General features: G+C 39.5%; 1 protein-coding gene across 1 annotated transcript in view; it reads left to right on the top strand.

The window, feature by feature from the left end:
* The window catches only part of METTL4 (methyltransferase 4, N6-adenosine), a 105,730-nt gene that overhangs the window by 44,548 nt on the left and 42,418 nt on the right, over positions 1-18,764 (top strand). The window lies entirely within an intron of this gene.

Consider the following 18,764-nt stretch of genomic DNA (forward strand, 5'->3'; position numbering starts at 1 on the left):
TTTTTTTGTTGCTGTTGTTCACACCCATCAGACCTGGGCTTACTCCAGGCTATGTGCGTGAAGGTTGTTCCTCATAGTCCTTGGTGGATCCTGTGGCTTTGGGGACAATACTCAGCCTGTTGAGTGATTTGTGTGGCTCCCCACTAGACATTTTGAAAAAACGATGCAATTTATAATTTTCTATAAGTAAATGTGTGCTAAGTAAAATATTGGATTGGAATGATATTTTGAGAGACTTACCAGTGTATTTGTTGATTTTTCCAAAGAAAAATTTGTTCATTCTTTGAATATTTAAATCTAGTATTAGGGGCTTAACTTCATTCTTTATTTTTATCCAGAAAAAAATTCTATATATATATATATTTTTTCTTTTTGCGGGGGCCACACCTGGCAATGCACTGAGGTCACTCCTGGCTGTGCACTCAGGAATTACTCCTGGCGGTGCTCGGGGGACCATATGGGATGCTGGGAATTGAGCCTGGGTCGACCACATGCAAGGCGAACACCCTATCTGCTGCCCTATCTTGCCAGGCCCTATGGAGGTATTCTAACTTCTTTTTTATTTTTTGCAAAGAAATTAACTTTCTTTATTTTTATTTATTTATTTATTTATTTTACAGTAACAAAGCTTTCGTGTTGGATCATACAATCATCAAACACCTATCCGTCACCCGTGCACATTTTCCACCACCCAAATCCCCAGTAAATCCCCCCCACCCCATTTCTAACCCCTGCCTGTGTGGCAGACAATTTGCACAATGCTCTCTTTCTCTACTTTGGTTACCTTCGATATTTCAAGATCAGTCCTACCACCACTTATACCCGCTGAAAAGGCAATGCTAGACAATGTGTTTTGTATTGCTTGTTATGGATACAATATAATGTTGCGCGGCCACAAGAGTGGTCGTGTGTATTCTAACTTATTATTGCAAGAAAAAAGTTAGTAATTGAGGGAAACTTCTCCACTTGTGATGTTTATAGATTTTTTATATAGTTTTTAGAAATGTTTTAATCCTCACACAATTTTTTTTTTTTTGCTTTTTGGGTCACACCTGGCAATATGCAGGGGTTACTCCTGGCTCTGCACTCAGGAATCACCCCTGGCGGTGCTCAGGGGACCATATGGGATGCTGGGAATCAAACCCGGGTCGGCTGCTTGCAAGGCAAACGCCCTACCCGCTGTGCTACTGCTCTAGCCCCCTCACACAATTTTTTGACTTCTATTTTTTTTTTCTTTTTGGGTTCATACCTGGCAGTGCACAGGGATTACTCCTGGCTCTGCACTCAGGAATTACTCCTGGCGGTGCTCAGGGGACCAAATATGGGGTGCTGGGAGTCGAACCTGGGTCGGCTGCGTGCAAGGCAAACGCCTACCTGCTGTGCTATTGCTCCACCCCCATTGACTTCTACTTTTATATCAGATTTTGATACTTAAGATAGAAAAACAGAACTTTTAATTTGAGCCTGTTTTCAACTCATAGAATTATGGTTTTTGCCTGGCTTGTAAGCTGTACAACCTCTGAATCCTTTTTTGTAATACCTATTTAATTCTGAGGTTCTCTGAAAAATAAAAACAACACCATATCTTGGGAGATAAAAGTGCTGCACCAATAGCATAGAATGTTGACTTCCTTAGTGTCAGGTTTTAGTCAGCTGATCTGATAAAGTTTATTCAATTTATTTACTATTATGCAATATTTTTTATTTACATATATATTTAATTGAATCATCATATGGAAAGTTACAAAGCTTTCAGGCTTAAGTCTGTTATACATGGCTCAAATAACCATTCCTTCACCAGTGCACATATACCTCCACCCAAAAAAAACCCAAAAAAACCCAGTGTTCCTCCCCATACCCCCCTCACCTGTGTACCTGATAAATTTCACTTTACTTTCTCTTTACTTTGGTTACATTCAATATTTCAACAAAAAACTCATTATTATTGTTTGGAGTTTCCCCCCCAGAATCAGGCCTGTTGAAAAGGAAGCATTTGATAATTTCTTTTCCATTGCTGAGCATGAAGAGATATGAGGTTGCTTGGCTGCTATCGCTGCCGCGAGGTTTTGGATTTCTATATTTTAGTATTTTAGTAACTAAGTTCAGGGAAATTTCTGCCAGAAATTGCATCATTGCAAGCTTGGACCTCCCATTAGTGGTCTTCATAAGATGGCGGTCACCATGCCGTGCCCCCTGGCAAGGAAAAGGGGAGAGAGAAAAACCTTTCCCCTTCTGGGGCAGCATGGGGCCGTGGCTTAGTTCCCAGTCTAGAGACATTTCTGCTAGGAGCTGCTGGTATCAAAAGTAGTTTTGATGGCTTCTGGAATCATGCTCGTTCATCAGCGGAGAGGCCACACAAGTGTGACTGCCGGGGTTACATCTCGGGGGAGCTATTTACATATTTTTTTATATTACCCTTATGACTTACAAGGTTTCCTTCCTTTTTTCATATTCTTTTTAATTTATTTTGGTTTTTGGGCTACACTTGGCATATTCCTGCCACTCTGCTGAGTGTTATTCCTGGTGGGACTTGGGGGACATATATGGTGTCAGAGATCAAACTTGGATCAGTTGCATGCAAGGTGAGTGCCTTACAGACTGTGTTCCCTCTGGTTTTATCGTATTCTTTTTAGAAGCACCATGCATCACAAAGTTATTCACAATTATTCGTAGTTGGGTTTTTGACATATAATATCCCATCACCAATTTTGCCACCACAACGTCAACTTCTCTCTACCAGTGTTCCCAGATTCCCTCTCCCCCAACTCCGCCAAACCCCCAGCCCTGGCCTGCCATCTAGATAGGCACTTTTTAAATTTGATTATTAAAGTTTGGATCTCGCTGTTTCAGTATTACTAACTTTGTAGTTGGTATATTTAGCTCTGCCATTCCTTAACTCACCAGTGTAACTCCGTCCCCTTGGCCCCCACACCCATTGTGATGCATAGCTCTTTTACTACTTACGGAGATATTAGGCAAAGAGATGTAACATATTTGTTGAATAATGTGTTTGACTTTTGCTGAGTACAATATATTTGATTGCACTTAATTCTTGCACAGTCCTGAGAGTATTCTCTTCGTTTAAGAGTTAAGAAAAGTGTGACCAAGGCTGTTATCCGTGTACTAAATGATTAAACTAGGTTAGAATACATACTTTTGATTCTATATTCCATGTTGTAGTCTGTGTAAGACCAGGGAAAACCACAGAATGATTAAGGATTTATATCACTGCACTTCTGGCCTATTTCTGCTAGGTTTAGAGTTTAGATGATTTTGTTTGTTTGTTTGTTTGTTTGTTTTCTTTTTGGGTCATACCCAGCGATGCTCAGGGGTTACTCCTGGCTCTGCACTCAGGAATTACTCCTGGTGGTGCCTGGGGGACCATATGGGGTGCCGGGGATCGAACCCGGCTCGGTCGCGTGCAAGGCAAATGACCTACCTGCTGTGCTATCGCTCTGGCCCCCAGAGTTTGGAATATTTGGATATACCTAGAGTTCCTGCATTCCCAGTGGGCATCTTGAGCAACCCACGCAAGAAACCTCCCAGCCACTTCATCTCCATGTGATTATTTTTTTCAAGAAATTGTGGGGATCTTAGCCTCATAAAATCGTATTCTTAGAATTCATGGTCTTTTTGTTTACACACTTTACCCATCCACACAAGACTTTTGAAGGTTAAATTACAAAATATTTCATTGCTTTTGGAAGCATCATCTTTAACTTGATTCATTTTGTTGCTCTTTTCTTTTATCCATCCTTTATGAGATCCTTCTAGTCAAAGTTTTCCAGCTTCTTTTAATACTTTTGGCCCCTTTAAGTATTTTTGAACATACGTTGACAAGTTTAATTAGTAATCAGTACATTCTGAGCCCCAGTTACTTAGGATAACTTGACCCCAAGTTTATCATCAGCTGCAACTTTTGACTTCAGATAAGTCAAGTTTCTATGCCTTTCTAGCTACAAATACTAACATTAATACTATTTGTCTCATAGAGTTATTGGATTAATACATATAAGGCACTTGCATAAATATCAACAATTAATATTTAACTCAGAGTTATAGGATTAAATAAGTGTATATATATACATACATACATACATACACACACACACACACAAGCACACAAGCCATCAGCTTTAGGTTAAAAAGGTTCTCTCTCACTTATCTGTACTGTAATGCACGGGACTTCCCTGAGTGCTGTTTATAGTTTTGCTGTCTAAACATCCTCCTTAAGAGTCTGTTTCTTGGGACTGGAGTGATAGTACAGGGGGTAGGGTGTTTGCCTTGCATGCAGTTGACTCGGGTTCAATTCCTAGCATCTCATATGGTCCCCTGAGCACCGCCAGGAGTAATTCCTGAGTGCAGAGCCAGGATGTGACCTAGAAACAAAACAAAACAAAAAAAGGGGAGTCTGTTTCTAGGAGTTAAATTTCTTATCCTGCACCTAATTTCACTCATAGTCTTTGAAATATTTTTGTTCTCATAGTGGTACACCTAAGAACAAAAAATTAAAAATGAATTAAAGAACACACATGGCTTGGGCTTCAAGTCTTGACGCATACAACTTTGCTAACTCTATAGGCATGCAGTGACTCCACATTACTTTTTTGATGACTTCCATAAGTGGTTAATTGGTAGACTATGATGTCTTTTCTATATTCAGAGATATTTGGCTCATGTCACATTAATTTGGTTCAAAATAGATCTGTTACATTTTTCTGCATCTTTTAAGAACTTGACCTTTATGTGAAACAGTGATGAACTGAATATTTGTTCAATAATGGAGTAACTTTGGAGGGTAGCTAAGACAAATAAATGGTTGTTTAAAGTATTAAAACCATTTTTGGCCGATATGCTTAATGGAAAACATATGGTGTTCGGCTTGATTTTTAGCTCCTTAGTACTTGAGATCAGCTGCATTTTGCTTTTTGGGTCACATCTGGCAATGCACAGGGGTCATTCCTGGCTCTGCACTCAGGAATTACTCCTGGCTGTGCTCAGGGGACCATATGGGAAGCTGGGAATTGAACCCAGGTCGGACGAATTCAAGGCAAATGCCCTACCTGCTATCGCTCCAGCCCCAAAATGTAATCTTAATAATCTTGAATGATTGTATTATTTAAACTATTACACTGGATTCTTTTTGTATTTTTTAAATTGAATCACAGTTACAAAGGTGTTCATGTTTGGGTTTAGTCATACAATGTTCCAACACTCATCCCTTCACCAGTGTACATTTTCCACCACCAATGTCCCTATTTTCCTCCTGTCCCCGCTTCTCTATCACCTCCAGCCTGTCTCTATAGCAGGCACTTCTCTCTCTCTCTCTCTCTCTCTCTCTCTCTCTCTCTCTCTCCCCCCCCCTTCCCTCCTTTTGGGCATTATGGTTTACAGATTCTGAGAGGTTATCATGTTCCTTTGCCTACTTTCAGCATGCAGTTCTTATTCAGAGTGATCATTCTCAATTATCTTTGTCATAGTGGAACTCCTTCTCTATCCCAACTGCCTTCTCATCAGCTCTTGAGCCAAGGGCTTCCAACTGTGGCCCTTGTTTGTACTGCCCTTGGGTATTAGTTTTATACTTTTTTTTTTCATAACCCACAAATGAGTGCAGTCATTCTATGTTTGTCCCTTTCCTGACTCATTTAGCTGAGCATAATACTTTTCTTTTATTCTTTCTTTCTTCCTTTTTTAAAAATCGAATCATCATGAGACACAGTTATAAAGCTGTCAAACTTGAGTTTCAGTCATACAATGATCGAACACCCAAACCTCTACCAGTGAACATTTTCCAACACCAATGTCCCCAGTATCTCACTGCCCCATCCCAGACATCCTTCTGCCTCAGTGGCAGATAATTACCCCGCACTCTACTTTTGGACATTATGACTTGCAATATAGATACTGAGAGGCTATTATGTTTTTTTTTAATCTATTTTCAGCACACATCTTCCAGACTGTTTTATTATTATTTTTTTTGCTTTTGTTTTTGATTTTTTGGGTCACACCCAGCGATGCAGAGGTTATTCTTGGCTCATGCACTCAGGAATTACTCCTGGAGGTGCTTGGGATGCTGGGAATTGAACCCGGGTTGGCCTCATACAAGGCAAACGCCCTACCCACTGTGCTATTGGTCCAGCCCCTCTTGTTCTTTTTGATGTGTGTTGTTCTCTGTAGTGTGAGATGATATCTTACTGTTGTTTTGATTTGCATCTCCCTAATGATTAATGATGTAGAGCATTTTTTTAATGTGCCTTTTGGCCATTTGTATTTCTTTTTTGAAAAAGTTTCTGTTCATTTCTTCTCTCCATTTTTGGATGGGTTGGAGTTTTTCTCTTGTACAGTTCTACTAGTGTCTTGTATATCTTGAAGATTAACCCCTTATCAGATGGGTATTGGATAAATATTCTTTCCCATTCCATGGGATCTCTCTGTATTTTGGTCACATTTTTTTTCCGAGGTGCAGAATCTTCTTAGTTTAATGTAGTCCTATTTCTTTATGTTTGTTTCCACTTGCTTTGTTAGTGGTGTTTCATCCTTAAAGATGCTTTTAGCTTCAATGTCATGGAGGGTTCTGCCTACATTTCCCTCTATGTACCTTATGGATTCAGGTTTGGTATGGAGGTCTTTAATCCACTTTGATCTGACTTTTGTGCTTGGCATTAGACAGAGGTCAGAGTTCATTCTTTTGCAGGTAGCTTTTCTCCAGTTTTCTCACCACCACTTATTGAAGAGGCTTTCCTTGTTCCACTTCACATTTCTTGCTCCTTTATCAAAGATTACGTGATCATATATTTGAGAGTCTGTGCCAGAATATTCAACTCTATTCCGTTGGTGTGTGGGTCTGTTTCTAGCCCAATACCATGCTGTTTTAATTACTACTGCTTTGTAGTAGAGTTTGAAGTTGGGGAAGATAATGCCACTTAAGGCATCTTTTTTTCCCCAAGGGATTGCTTTAGCTATTCGTGGGGGTTTATTGTTCCATATGAATTTCAGGAGTGTTTTGTCTATTTCTTTGAAAAATGTCATGAGTATCCTGATAGGGACCACATTAAATCTTTATAGTGCTTGGGGAGTATTGCCATTTTATTAATGTTAATCCTCCCTATGGACTGGAGTGATAGCACAGAGGGTAAGGCATTTGCCTTGCATGTGGCCATCCCGGGTTTGATTCCTCTGTCCCTCTCAGAGAGTCCGGCAAGCCACCTGCATGGCAGAAGCTGGCAAACTACCCGTGGCATATTCGATATGCCAAAAACAGTAACAAGTCTCACAATGGAGACATTACAGGTGCCCGCTCGAGCAAATTGATGAGCAACATGAGAACAGTGCTACAGTGCAGTGCAATCCTCCCTATCCATGAGCAGGAGATAAGTCTCCATTTCCTAGTGTCCTCTTTTATTTCTTGAAGTAGTATTTTGTAATTTTCCTTGTATAGGTCCTTCACCTGTTCAGTTAAACTGATTCCGAGGTACTTGATTTTCTGAGGTACTATTGTGAATGGAATTTTTTTTTAATGTCTTTTTCTTCACTTTACTTATTTGTATATAGGAAGGCCTTGGACTTTTGGGTGTTTTGATTTTGTAGCCTGCTACTATACAAACTTAATGTCTCTAGGAGCTTTTTTTGGTAGAGTCTTTAGAATTTTCTAAGTATAGTATCATATCATCTGCAAATAGGTTTATTTGACCTCTTCCTTGCCTATCTGTATGCCCTTGATGTCTTTTTCTTGCCTAAGTGCAGAGAGTCTCTTCTGGAAGCTTGCTTTTAAGTCTCTGGATGTTGCCTGTTGATAGAATTACACACACCTGGGTTCCTCTGCCGGTACCTTCATGCGTGAGGCCTGTCCGAATGTGTGGAGAGGGGCCTTGAGCATGGCTGTGGCTAGGTTCCGGTGGTCTTTGGCCACTGGGAGCTCTGCTCAGGGTGGGGAGGGAAGCTGGAGCCCATCCCCTCCAAGGGCCCCCGGGGAAGACAGCCAGGCATGCGTGCAAGAGACTCTCTGCATCCCTCTCTTCTGGGAGCTTGCTTTTAAGTCTCTGGATGTTGCCTGTTATATATCTTGTAACTTACTTCTCCCTCCTGGAGAAACTGGCACGCTTCTGAGAGTTTCCTGCCCACATGGGACAGCCTTGCAAGCTTCCCACGGTGTATTCATATGCTAAATCCAGTAACAAGTTGGATCTCATTCCCCTGACCCTGAAAGAACCTCCAGTGCGACATCGTTGGGAGGGCAGAGTCAAGAGAGACTTTTAAGATCTTAGGGAAAGGACAAATTGAGAAGTTACTGACCCGCTCGAGAAATCAATGATTAACAGGATTTTGTGATTGTGCTCGTGAAGTGCGATGGCCAGAACTTCCAGTAATATATTGAGTGGAGTGGTGAGAGTGGGAAACCTTGTCTTGTCCCCGATCTTAAAGGGAAGGCTTTTAGTTTCTCTCCATTAACAATAAAGCTAACTTGTCAGTAGGGCTGTATTTTTTGGGGGTAAACTCCAACAACAATAGTGAGTTGTGTGTTGAAACTCCAACAACAATAGTGAGTTTTGTGTTGAAATATGGAATGTAATCAAGGTAAAGAGAAAATGAAGTGAAATTTATCAGTTATGCAGGCGGGGGTGAGGGGGTGGGGGGAGGTATACTGGGGTTTTATGGTGGTGGAATATGGGCACTGGTGAAAGGACAGGTGTTTGAGCATTGTATAACTGAGACATAAGCCTGAGAACTTTGTAACTTTCCACATGGTGATTCAATAAAGTAAATTTTAAAAAAAAGAAAGAATAAAGCTTACTGTGGGTTTGTGGTAGATGGCTTTGACTATATTGAGGAAAGTTCCTTCAGTGCCCAATTTGCTGAGAGTTTTCATCATAAACGGGTGCTGGATCTTCTCAAATGTTTTCTCTGCATCTATTGATATGATCATATGGTTTTTTTCTCTTCTTTTATTGATATGATGGATTATGTTGATTGACTTGCCAATGTTAAACCATTCTTGCCTCCCCAGGATAAATCCTACTTGGCCATGGTGTATGATCTTTTTGATGAGTCGTTGAGTTCTGTTTGCTAGGGTTTTGTTGAGGATCTTTGCATCTATGTTCATCAGGTTTATCTATAATTCTCTTTCTTTGTGGTATCTCCATCTGCTTTTGGTATCAGGGTGATATTTGCTTCAAAGAAACTGTTTGGTAGTGTTTCTGATTCTTCAGTTTCCTGGAAAAGCTTAAAAAGGATTGGGAGTAAGTCCTTTTTAAAGATTTCGAAGAATTCACTAGTGAATCTATGTGCGCCAGGACTTTTGTTTTGGGGGAGACTTTTTATTACCGTTTCAATTTCCTTGATGGTGATAGGTCTGTTCAGGTGCTCCAGGTCTTCTTGGTTCAGCCTTGGAAGGCTATAGGAACCCAGGAATTTGTCCATTACCTTGAGGTTTTCTTGTTTCGTGGCATGAAGATTCTCAAAAGTAATCTTTGAGGATCCTTTGAATTTTTGTAGTTTCTGTTGTGATGTCCCCCTTTTTGTTTCTGATTCAGTTTATTAGGGTTTTTTCTCTCCCTTTCTTTGTGAGTCTTGTGAGAGGTCTATCGATGTTGTTTATTTTCTCAAAGAACCAGCTCTTGGTTTCACTGATCTTTGGATTGTTTTTTGGGCTTCCATCTTGTTAATTTCTTCCCTAAATTTCATTATTTCCTTTCTTCTACCTGGGTAGGGCTCTTTTTGTTGATCATTTTCCAAGCTCTTAAGCTGTGAGGTTAGGTTACTTATGTGGGCTCACCCTTCCTGAGGAATACTTGTAGAGCTATAAACTTTCCTCTTAACACAGCTTTTGATGTGCCCCTAAGTTCTGGTAGCTCATGTCTTCATTTTCATTTGTTTCCAGGAATCTTTTGATTTTCTTTTTGATTTTCTTTCTAAGCCACTTACTTGCTCAGTAGTGAGCTGTTTAATTTCCAGGTGTTTGATTTGATTTTCTGTTTGTGTTTGATTCACTTCTATTTTCAGCACATTATAGTCTGAGAAGATTGTTGATACAGTCTCTGTCTCCTTAATTTTATGGAGGTATATTTTGTTGCCCAGCATGTGATCTATCATGGAGAATGTCCCATGCACACTTGAGAATAATGTGTATTCAGTTTTTTGAAGGTGAAGTGTAACATATATTTATCTACTAAGCCCCTTACTTCCATTTCTTCCCTCAGATAAAGTATGTCCTTGCTAAGCTTGAGTCTGGTTGATATATCGAGAAGTGATAAAGCGGTGTTGAAATCTCCTTGTATTTTGTTGCTATTGATGTCTTTCTTCAAGTCTATGAATAGTTGTTTTAAGTATTTTGCTGGTCCCTCATTAGGTGTATATACATTTAGGAGTGTCAGTTCTTCCTACTGTACAGATCCCTCAATCAATAAGAAATGACCTTCACTGTCTCTTGTGACCTTCTTCAGTCTGAAATCAATGTGGTCTAATACCAGAATGGCCACCTCAGCTATCCTGAGGGAGTTGTTTGCCTGTAGAAGTGTTTTCCAGCCTTTGCCTTTGAATATGTGTTTGCTCTGACTGTTCAGAAGTGTTTATTACAGGCAGCAGAATGTTGGGTTCAATTTTCTGATCCATCCTGCTACTCTTTGTCTTTTAATTGGTGTGTTTAGCCCATTGATGTTGAGAGTGATTATTGTTATGGTGTTTTGTCCCATCTTTCTGCCAAAGTTTGGTGTATTTGAGGGACTTGTTTTGTCATAAAGTAGCCTGTTTAGTTCTTATAACCATGGTTTTGAGTCTATGAGTTGTTGTTTGTCTGTGAAACTGTGTGTTGTTCCTTCTGATCTGAATGAGAGTCTAGCTGGATAACGTATTTTTGGTGAGGCGTTTATTTCAGAGTTTTTTTTTTTCACTATATCCCACCACTGTCTTTGGGCACTGAGGGTTTCATTAGATAAGCTGACTATCTAAATCTTAAATCTTAAGTATGCTCCTTTATAGGAAATTTGTTTCTTTGATCTTGATACTTTCAGAATTTTGTCTCTCTATGATTTTCGTCATTCTGATAAGGATGTGTCTTGGAGTATTTTTTTTTTTAAATTTTAAGTTTTTTATTGAATCACAGTGAGATACATAGTTACAAAGTTGTTCATGATTGAGTTTAAGTCATAAAATATTCCAACACCCATCCCTTCACCATTGTACATTTCCCACAGCCAATGTTCCCAGTTTCTCTCCCAACCCGCACCCTAACCTGCCTCGCAATTTTCTTCTCTCCCTCTCTTCCTCTTTCTTTTCCTCTTTCTCACCCTCTCTCTCCCTCTCTCTGCTATTTAAATAACTTATTTGTATTTAGTTAAAGGGCCATGATTTACAAAGCTATTGATAGTTAAGTTTTAGACAAACAATACTCCAACACCAAGCCCATTACCAGTGTCAACTTCCCTCCCTACCATTGTACCCATGCTCCCTCCCACACACTGCGCACACCACAACCACCTGCCATCTTGACAAGTACATTTCAAAGACCAGTGGGTGCAGTTTAGATCTCATGTCTGCAGTGGTGTTGAGTCTGTGCTTGGACATATAGCAATCTTCCACATCAACGGTATACCCAGGCCTATGAGCCCTGTTCCCCCATTACTTCCCATTTTCATTCCCTCTCAATTTCTTTCTGTTTCTGCCACTATGCCCCCTATTCTCTGGAATTAAAGGTGATCTCGGCATCCCCCCTTGTCCAGTTATTCTATACACTACAGAGACATATAACATCCTGTATTTGCTTAGGACTTTTTTTTTTCCAGGTCCGTAGATTTTATTTTATTTTTTTAAATTAATTAATTTATTTTTAATTCGTGAATCACCATGAGGGCACATTTACAGATTTATACACTTTTGTGCTTATGCTTCCCTCATACAAAGTTCGGGAACCCATCCCTTCACCAGTGCCCATTCTCCACCACCAGTAAACCCAGCATCCCTCCCACCCTCCCCGATCCCATCTCCCCCCACCCCGCCCTGCCACTGTGGCAGGGCATTCCCTTCTGTTCTCTCTCTCTAATTAGCTGTTGTGGTTTGCAATAAAGGTGTTGAGTGGCCACTGTGCTCAGTCTCTAGCCCTCATTCAGCCCGCAACTCCCTTCCCCCACATGGCCTTCGACTACATTATAGTTGGTGATCCCTTCTCTGAGTTGCCCTTTCCCCAGAATGTGAGGCCAGCCTCCAAGCCATGGAGTCAACCTCCTAGTACTTATTTCTACAATTCTTGGGTGTTAGTCTCCAACTCTGTTATTCTATATACCCTAGATGAGTGCAATCTTTCTATGTCTGTCTCTCTCTTTCTGACTCATTTCACTCAGCATGAAACTTTTTATGCCCATCCACTTAAATACAAAATTCATGACCTCCTTTTTTCTGACAGCTGCATAGTATTCCATTGTATAGATGTACCAAAGTTTCCTCAACCAGTCATCCGTCCTAGGGCATTCGAGTTTTTTCCAGATTCTGGCTATTGTAAATAGTGCTGCGATGAACATACATGTGCAGATGTTGTTTCGATTATACTTTTTTGCCTCTCTGGGATATATTCCCAGCAGTGGTATTGCTGGGTCAAATGGGAGCTCAACCTCTAATTTTTTGAGAGTCGTCCATATTATCTTGGAGTATTTTTATTTGAATTTCTTCTAGCTGGTAGTCTTCAGGTCTCCTGAATCTTGTCACATGTGCTCTTCAGCTCTGGGAACGTCTAAGCAATGATATCTTTGACAATTTCTTCATCAGGGTTTTCTTCCTTCTCTCTGGGACTCCAACAATTCTTACGTTATTCCTCTTGGCTTCATCCCAATTTTCTCTTGACATCTGTTGGCTCATTTTGATGCTCTTTTCGATTTTCTTCTGTTGTCTGGAGATTTTCTGCACTTCATCTTGGAGCTCACTGATTCTGTCCTCAGCAGCTCTTACTCTGATGCTGAGGCTTCCCACTGAGTTCCAACTCACCTACCAGGTTTTTCAGATTTGTCATTTCTGTTTGTAATTTTGTTTGCATTTTCCACATTTCTGCTCTCAAGTCCTCTTGTATTTTATTGGAAATGCGTTCCATTGTTTCTTTTAGCTCCCTTTGCATCCTCAGTAGCTGCCTTCTAAATTCCTTGTCAGGGAGGTTGCCTAGCGCTTTATTACTGATTGGGTTTTCTGGTTCACTAACTGAGCTTGGTGGGCTTCTGCATTGCTTTACCATTGTGACCTGTGCAGTTTAGACTTTCACGTTCACTATTACTGTTGTGTTTTTTGTGTAATATTAATTTAGGTAGGGCTAATGAATTATTGGCCTAATGTGTTTTTGGTGATTTTGCTGCCCTAGTGAAAGTTTCACCTAAGAGGATAATTTATGGTGCTTATGGGATATGGAGGGGGATGCCACCCCCACTGGGTCTGTACTTGGATAGGGGAATATTAAACGAGTCCTTGAAAGTTGGCTGCTAGTGGCACAGCCCACCTGGGTTCCTGTCCCTCAGAGATCTGAAACTTAGGTTTTTCTAACCAAAGAAGCTTATATGCACCCCATTCTGCAGGCACCCCGCCACATCACCGAGGTTACCTTGCCTGTGGCCACTGTGCCTGAGCCCCACTGTCCTGCACAAGATGCTCCCCCAGCTGCAGCTGCAGCCACCTGTCCCCACAGGCTGCTCTCCTGGGGATTGTCCATCCATTTTTAAGATAATTTCATGACTTAATTTTTCCTGAAGGCTGGGTAGTATTCCATTGTGTAGATGTACCATAGTTTCTTTAACCCGTCGTCTTCTCTTGGGCACTCAGGTTGTTTCCATATTCTGGCTATTGTGTATAGTGCTGCAGTGAACATAGAAGTGCAGATGGCATTTCTGCTGTGTGTTTTTGTGCCCCTGGGTATATTCCCAGAAGTGGTATTGCTGGGTCATATGGAAGCTCAATTTCTAGTTTTTTGAGGAATACCCATATTGTTTTCCAAAAAGGCTGGATCAGTCAGCATTCTCACCAACAATGAATGAGAGTTCCTTTCTCCTCAGATTCATGCCAGCACCAACTGTTCTTGTTCTTTTTGATATGTGCCAGTCTCTGTGGTGTGTGGTGAGATGTCATTGTTTTGATTTGTATCTTCCTGATGATTAGCGATGTATAGCATTTTTTCATATGCCTTTTGGAAGAATAAGAAGATTAATCTTTGGATTTTCATAAGTTTACAGGGATGAAGTGAACAACATAGGTGAAGGTGCTTACCATATGACTTATTACCTGGAAGTGAGAAGTTATTTAATAAATATACTTTTTCATCTTTATATAAAATCTTCCTGCCAGTATCTCCTATTTGTTATTCACCATTTTTTCCCCTTCAGTAAACATTTTCTTGCTTTTATAGCCACTTTTTATCTATTTGGGTTATCCAGACAGGTCTTTTTTCATATTTATCACATAAGCGAGAAGTGATTTGTTTTGTAGAAGACTCACTTTTAAAAACATAAACTTTATATTTTCTCTCAATAGATTATGGTTGGGAGGACAAAATTTTATTTATGTTTCTTCAACTAATGTGTCTGGAGCTGCCATTATTTAAAGAATGAATGAACTGAATCTTGGTCTTCAAGGTTCCTCAAGAAACTATTAGAGTATAACGTTTTTAAATAGTTCATAAAGTATAGACTCAAACACCAAGAACAGTGAGATAGATGGAAAGTGATGTTGAAGTTTAGGGAAACTTAGAGATCATTATCAGTGTTAGAAATGGAGAGCAGGAAGCAGGGCCAGATTAGATTTTGGGTTATTTTATAACTCAAGGTGCTGTCTGTAATGATATTACGGAAGGCAGCCAAACACTGTGGGTTCAGAAGCATTATAAAAGAGAGAGAAAAGTGTTTGCCATAGAGGCAGGCTGCAGGGGTGGGGCTGGAGGGAAGGTAGGGATATTGATGGCAAGAAATGTACACTGATTAAGGGATGGGTGTTAGAACATTGTATGACTGATACTCATGAAAAACCTTTTAACTGGTATTTCATGGTGACTCAATTAAAAATAATAAAAAGAAAGTTACAAGAAGACTCTTAATTGTAAAGCTTAAAGTCTTTTCCTAGGGATAGATACTAGTGTGTGCACATTTTAAAAAATTTACTAGAATTTAACCAAGAATTGAAAAAAAGCTTGCTTCCTTGCCTTCTTTACCTTTTTGAATGAAACTATTATTTGAACATCTTTGCATTTTTCTGAGAGACTTATTATTCTTATAGCTGATTGAGGCATAATTGATGTGAATAAATAGTATATATTTATAAGGTAAAATTTAATGAGCTTTGACTTCTGTGTCTACCTGCAAAGCCACCATCACAAATAAGATACTACACATAATGATTATCTCAAGATCTTTTATGGCCTTTTATATTCTACCTTACCCAACCACGCCTTTCAGTCCTATCTCAGGTAATTTTTGATCTGATTTCTGCATTATAGAGAGGTAGAGTTGTGTGGCTTTTCTAGAGTTTTACACTGGGGAAATCCTATAGCCTGTGCTCTGTTTATAAATCTAGCTTCCTTTACTTTCCATAACTACGTTGAGATGCTTCTATACATTTTTTCCCATTGGCTTCCCAATGTTCCTGCTGTAATGAAGATGCGATATATTGTGGTTATACCCTCTGAGAGACTCAGGGATTGTACTGGGAGTTGCTGTTTTACTCTTCTACTCTCCTTCTCTACACTTCTTCACCCAGTGACAAGGAATATATTGTGAGCCTATAGTATGTACCTTGGTACATACTATACACAGTATCACTATTATCACAATATACATAATGCATAAAAATTCATTCTGTACTTCTTTCATTATATCTTATTTTTTTTCTATACCTTTTCTTTAGAAAACACTGATCTGTTTTCCATCTCTTCAATTTTGATACTTCAAGAAAAATTGAAAGTGGGTGACTAAGGAGATACTCAAAGGACCTGGGTATATGCTTTGCATGGAGATCGAGTTTAATTTCTGGTATCCAGAGTTCTTCCAAAAATAGTCTCCCAGCAATGTAGCATCAGTAGCCTCTGGTACTATAGGATATGGCTCCCCAACAAATATAAAACATAAAACCAAAGATATAAGTAGGCTACCACATAATCCATCAATTCCACTCCTAGGTATTTGTCCATAAATCCTAAATCACTAATTGAAAAAGATCCAGGTATATCTATGTTCATTGCAGTGTGGGAAAAGTACACTGTTGTTGGGACACTGTTGGAATATTATATGACTGAAATCCAAACACAAAGAACTTTGTAAATGTGTTTATCACTGTGATTCAATAAAAAATTAAAATAATTAAAACAGTCAAGATCTGGAAATACCCACAGGCCCCAGAATAGTGAATGGATAACGATGAAGTGGTAGACAGAGGCCAGATAGTCATCTCCATAGATGCAGAAGAAGCATCTGACAAGAATCAAATCCGTTCAGTGTGAAAATACTCAGCACAAGGGGAATGGAAGGGACTTATCTCAATCTTGTGATGATCATATACAATAAACTCAGGTAACATTATGCTTAATGATGAGAAACTTAAAGCCTATCCTCTAAGATAAAGCAGAAGACAAGGATTTCCACTTTTACCTCTACTCTTCAATATAGTATTAGAAGTCCTTGCCACAGCAATTAGGTAAGGAAAATAAAAGGAATTCAGGTTGGTAAAGAAGTCAATCTATCAGTATTTACAGTTGGTATTGTATTGTACATAGAAAGCGCTAAATACTACTAGCAAATTCCTTGAAATAAACATATACAGTAAAGTATCAGGCTGCAGGATCAGTGCACAGCATGTTGCCTTCATATAAGTCAATGATGTTGAAGAGAAATTTTTTTTTAAAAAGCTATCTTGTTTATGATTATGTCAAAAGTTCAAATGTATAAGTCAACTAAGGTAAGAAACCTTTTTTAGTGAAAATTATAAATCATTTATGAAAGTCTCAACAACACAAGGATATGGACAAAGAATGTGTTTCTTGTAAATTGATTGGAATAACTAGCATTGTTAAAAAGACTATTTGATGAATATTGGGTAAATATTCTTTCCCTTTCTGTGGGCTCTTTCTGTATTTTGGTCACTGTTTCTTTTGCATGGTCAGTGCTGTTTCATCCTTAAAGATGCTTTTAGCTTCAATGTAATGGAGGGTTCTGCCTACATTTCCCTCTATGTACATTATAGATTCAGGTCTGATATTGAGGTCTTTAATCCACTTTGATCTGACTTTTGTGCCTGGAATTAGACAGAGGTCAGAGTTCAATTTTTTGGAGGTAGTGATCCAGTTTCCACTTGTTGAAGAGGCTTTCCTTGTTCCACTTCACATTTCTTGATCCTTTTTCAAATATTAAGTGGCCATATATTTGGGGGTTTCTGACAGGATATTCAACTCTATTCCATTGGTCTGCAGTTCTGTTTCTAGCCAAATACCATGCTGTTTTAATTACCACTGCTTTGTAGTGGAGTTTGAAGTTCGGGAAGGTGATGCCACCCATCTTCTTTTCCCCAAGTATTGCTTTAGCTATTCGTGGGGGTTTATTGTTCCATATGAATTTCAGGAGTGTTTTGTCTATCTCTTTGAAAAATGTCAAAGAAACGGATCAAGCAATCCTAAAATTCATATGGAACAACAAACACCCACGGATAGCTAAAACAATTCTTGGGAAAAAGACGATGGGAGGCATCACCCTCCCCAATCTCAAACTTTAATACAAAGCGGTAACAATTAAAACAGAATGGTACTGGAACAATGGCAGAGCCTCAGACCAATGGAACAGGGTGGAATATCCCTACACACAACCCCAAATGTATGATCATCTAATCTTTGATAAGGGAGCAAGAGATGTGAAGTGGAGCAAGGAAAGCCTCTTTAACAAATGGTGCTGGCACAACTGGACAACCACATGCAAAAGAATGGGCTTAGACCTCGACCTGACACCATGCACAAAAGTCAGATCAAAATTAATTAAAGACCTCAACATCAGACCACAAACCATAAGGTACATTGAAGACAAGGTCAGCTAAACCCTCCATGATATTGAAGATAAAGGTATCTTCAAAGATGACATGCAACTGGCCAACCAAGTGAAAGCAGAGATCAACAAATGGGACTACACTAAACTAAAAAGCTTCTGCACCGCAAAAGATACAGTGACCAGAATACAAAGACAATCTACAGAATGGGAAAGGATATTTACCCAATACCCATCCGATAAGGGGTTGATATCAAGGGTATATAAGGCACTGGTTGAATTCTACAAGAAGAAAACATCCAACCCCATCAGAAAATGGGGCGAAGAAATGAATAGAAACTTTCCCAAGGAAGAGATACGAATGGCCAAAAGGCACATGAAAAAGTGCTCTACATCACTAATCATCAGGAGATGCAGATCAAAACAACCATGAGATACCACCTCACACTACAGAGACTGGCACACATCCAAAAGAACAAAAGCAACCGCTGTTGGAGAGGATGTGGGGAGAAAGGGACCCTTCTACACTACTGGTGGGAATGCCAACTGGTTCAGCCCTTTTGGAAAACAATATGGACGATTCTGAAAAAATTAGAAATTGAGCTCCCATTTGACCCAGCAATACCACTGCTGGGAATATATCCCAGACAAGCAAAAAAGTTATAGTCAAAATGACATCTGCACTTATATGTTCATCGCAGCAATATTTACAATAGCCAGAATCTGGAAAAAACCTGAGTGCCCTAGAACAGATGACTGGTTGAAGAAACTTTGGTACATCTATAC

Source organism: Sorex araneus, chromosome 2 (genome assembly GCF_027595985.1).
Source record: "Sorex araneus isolate mSorAra2 chromosome 2, mSorAra2.pri, whole genome shotgun sequence".
NCBI lineage: Eukaryota > Metazoa > Chordata > Mammalia > Eulipotyphla > Soricidae > Sorex > Sorex araneus.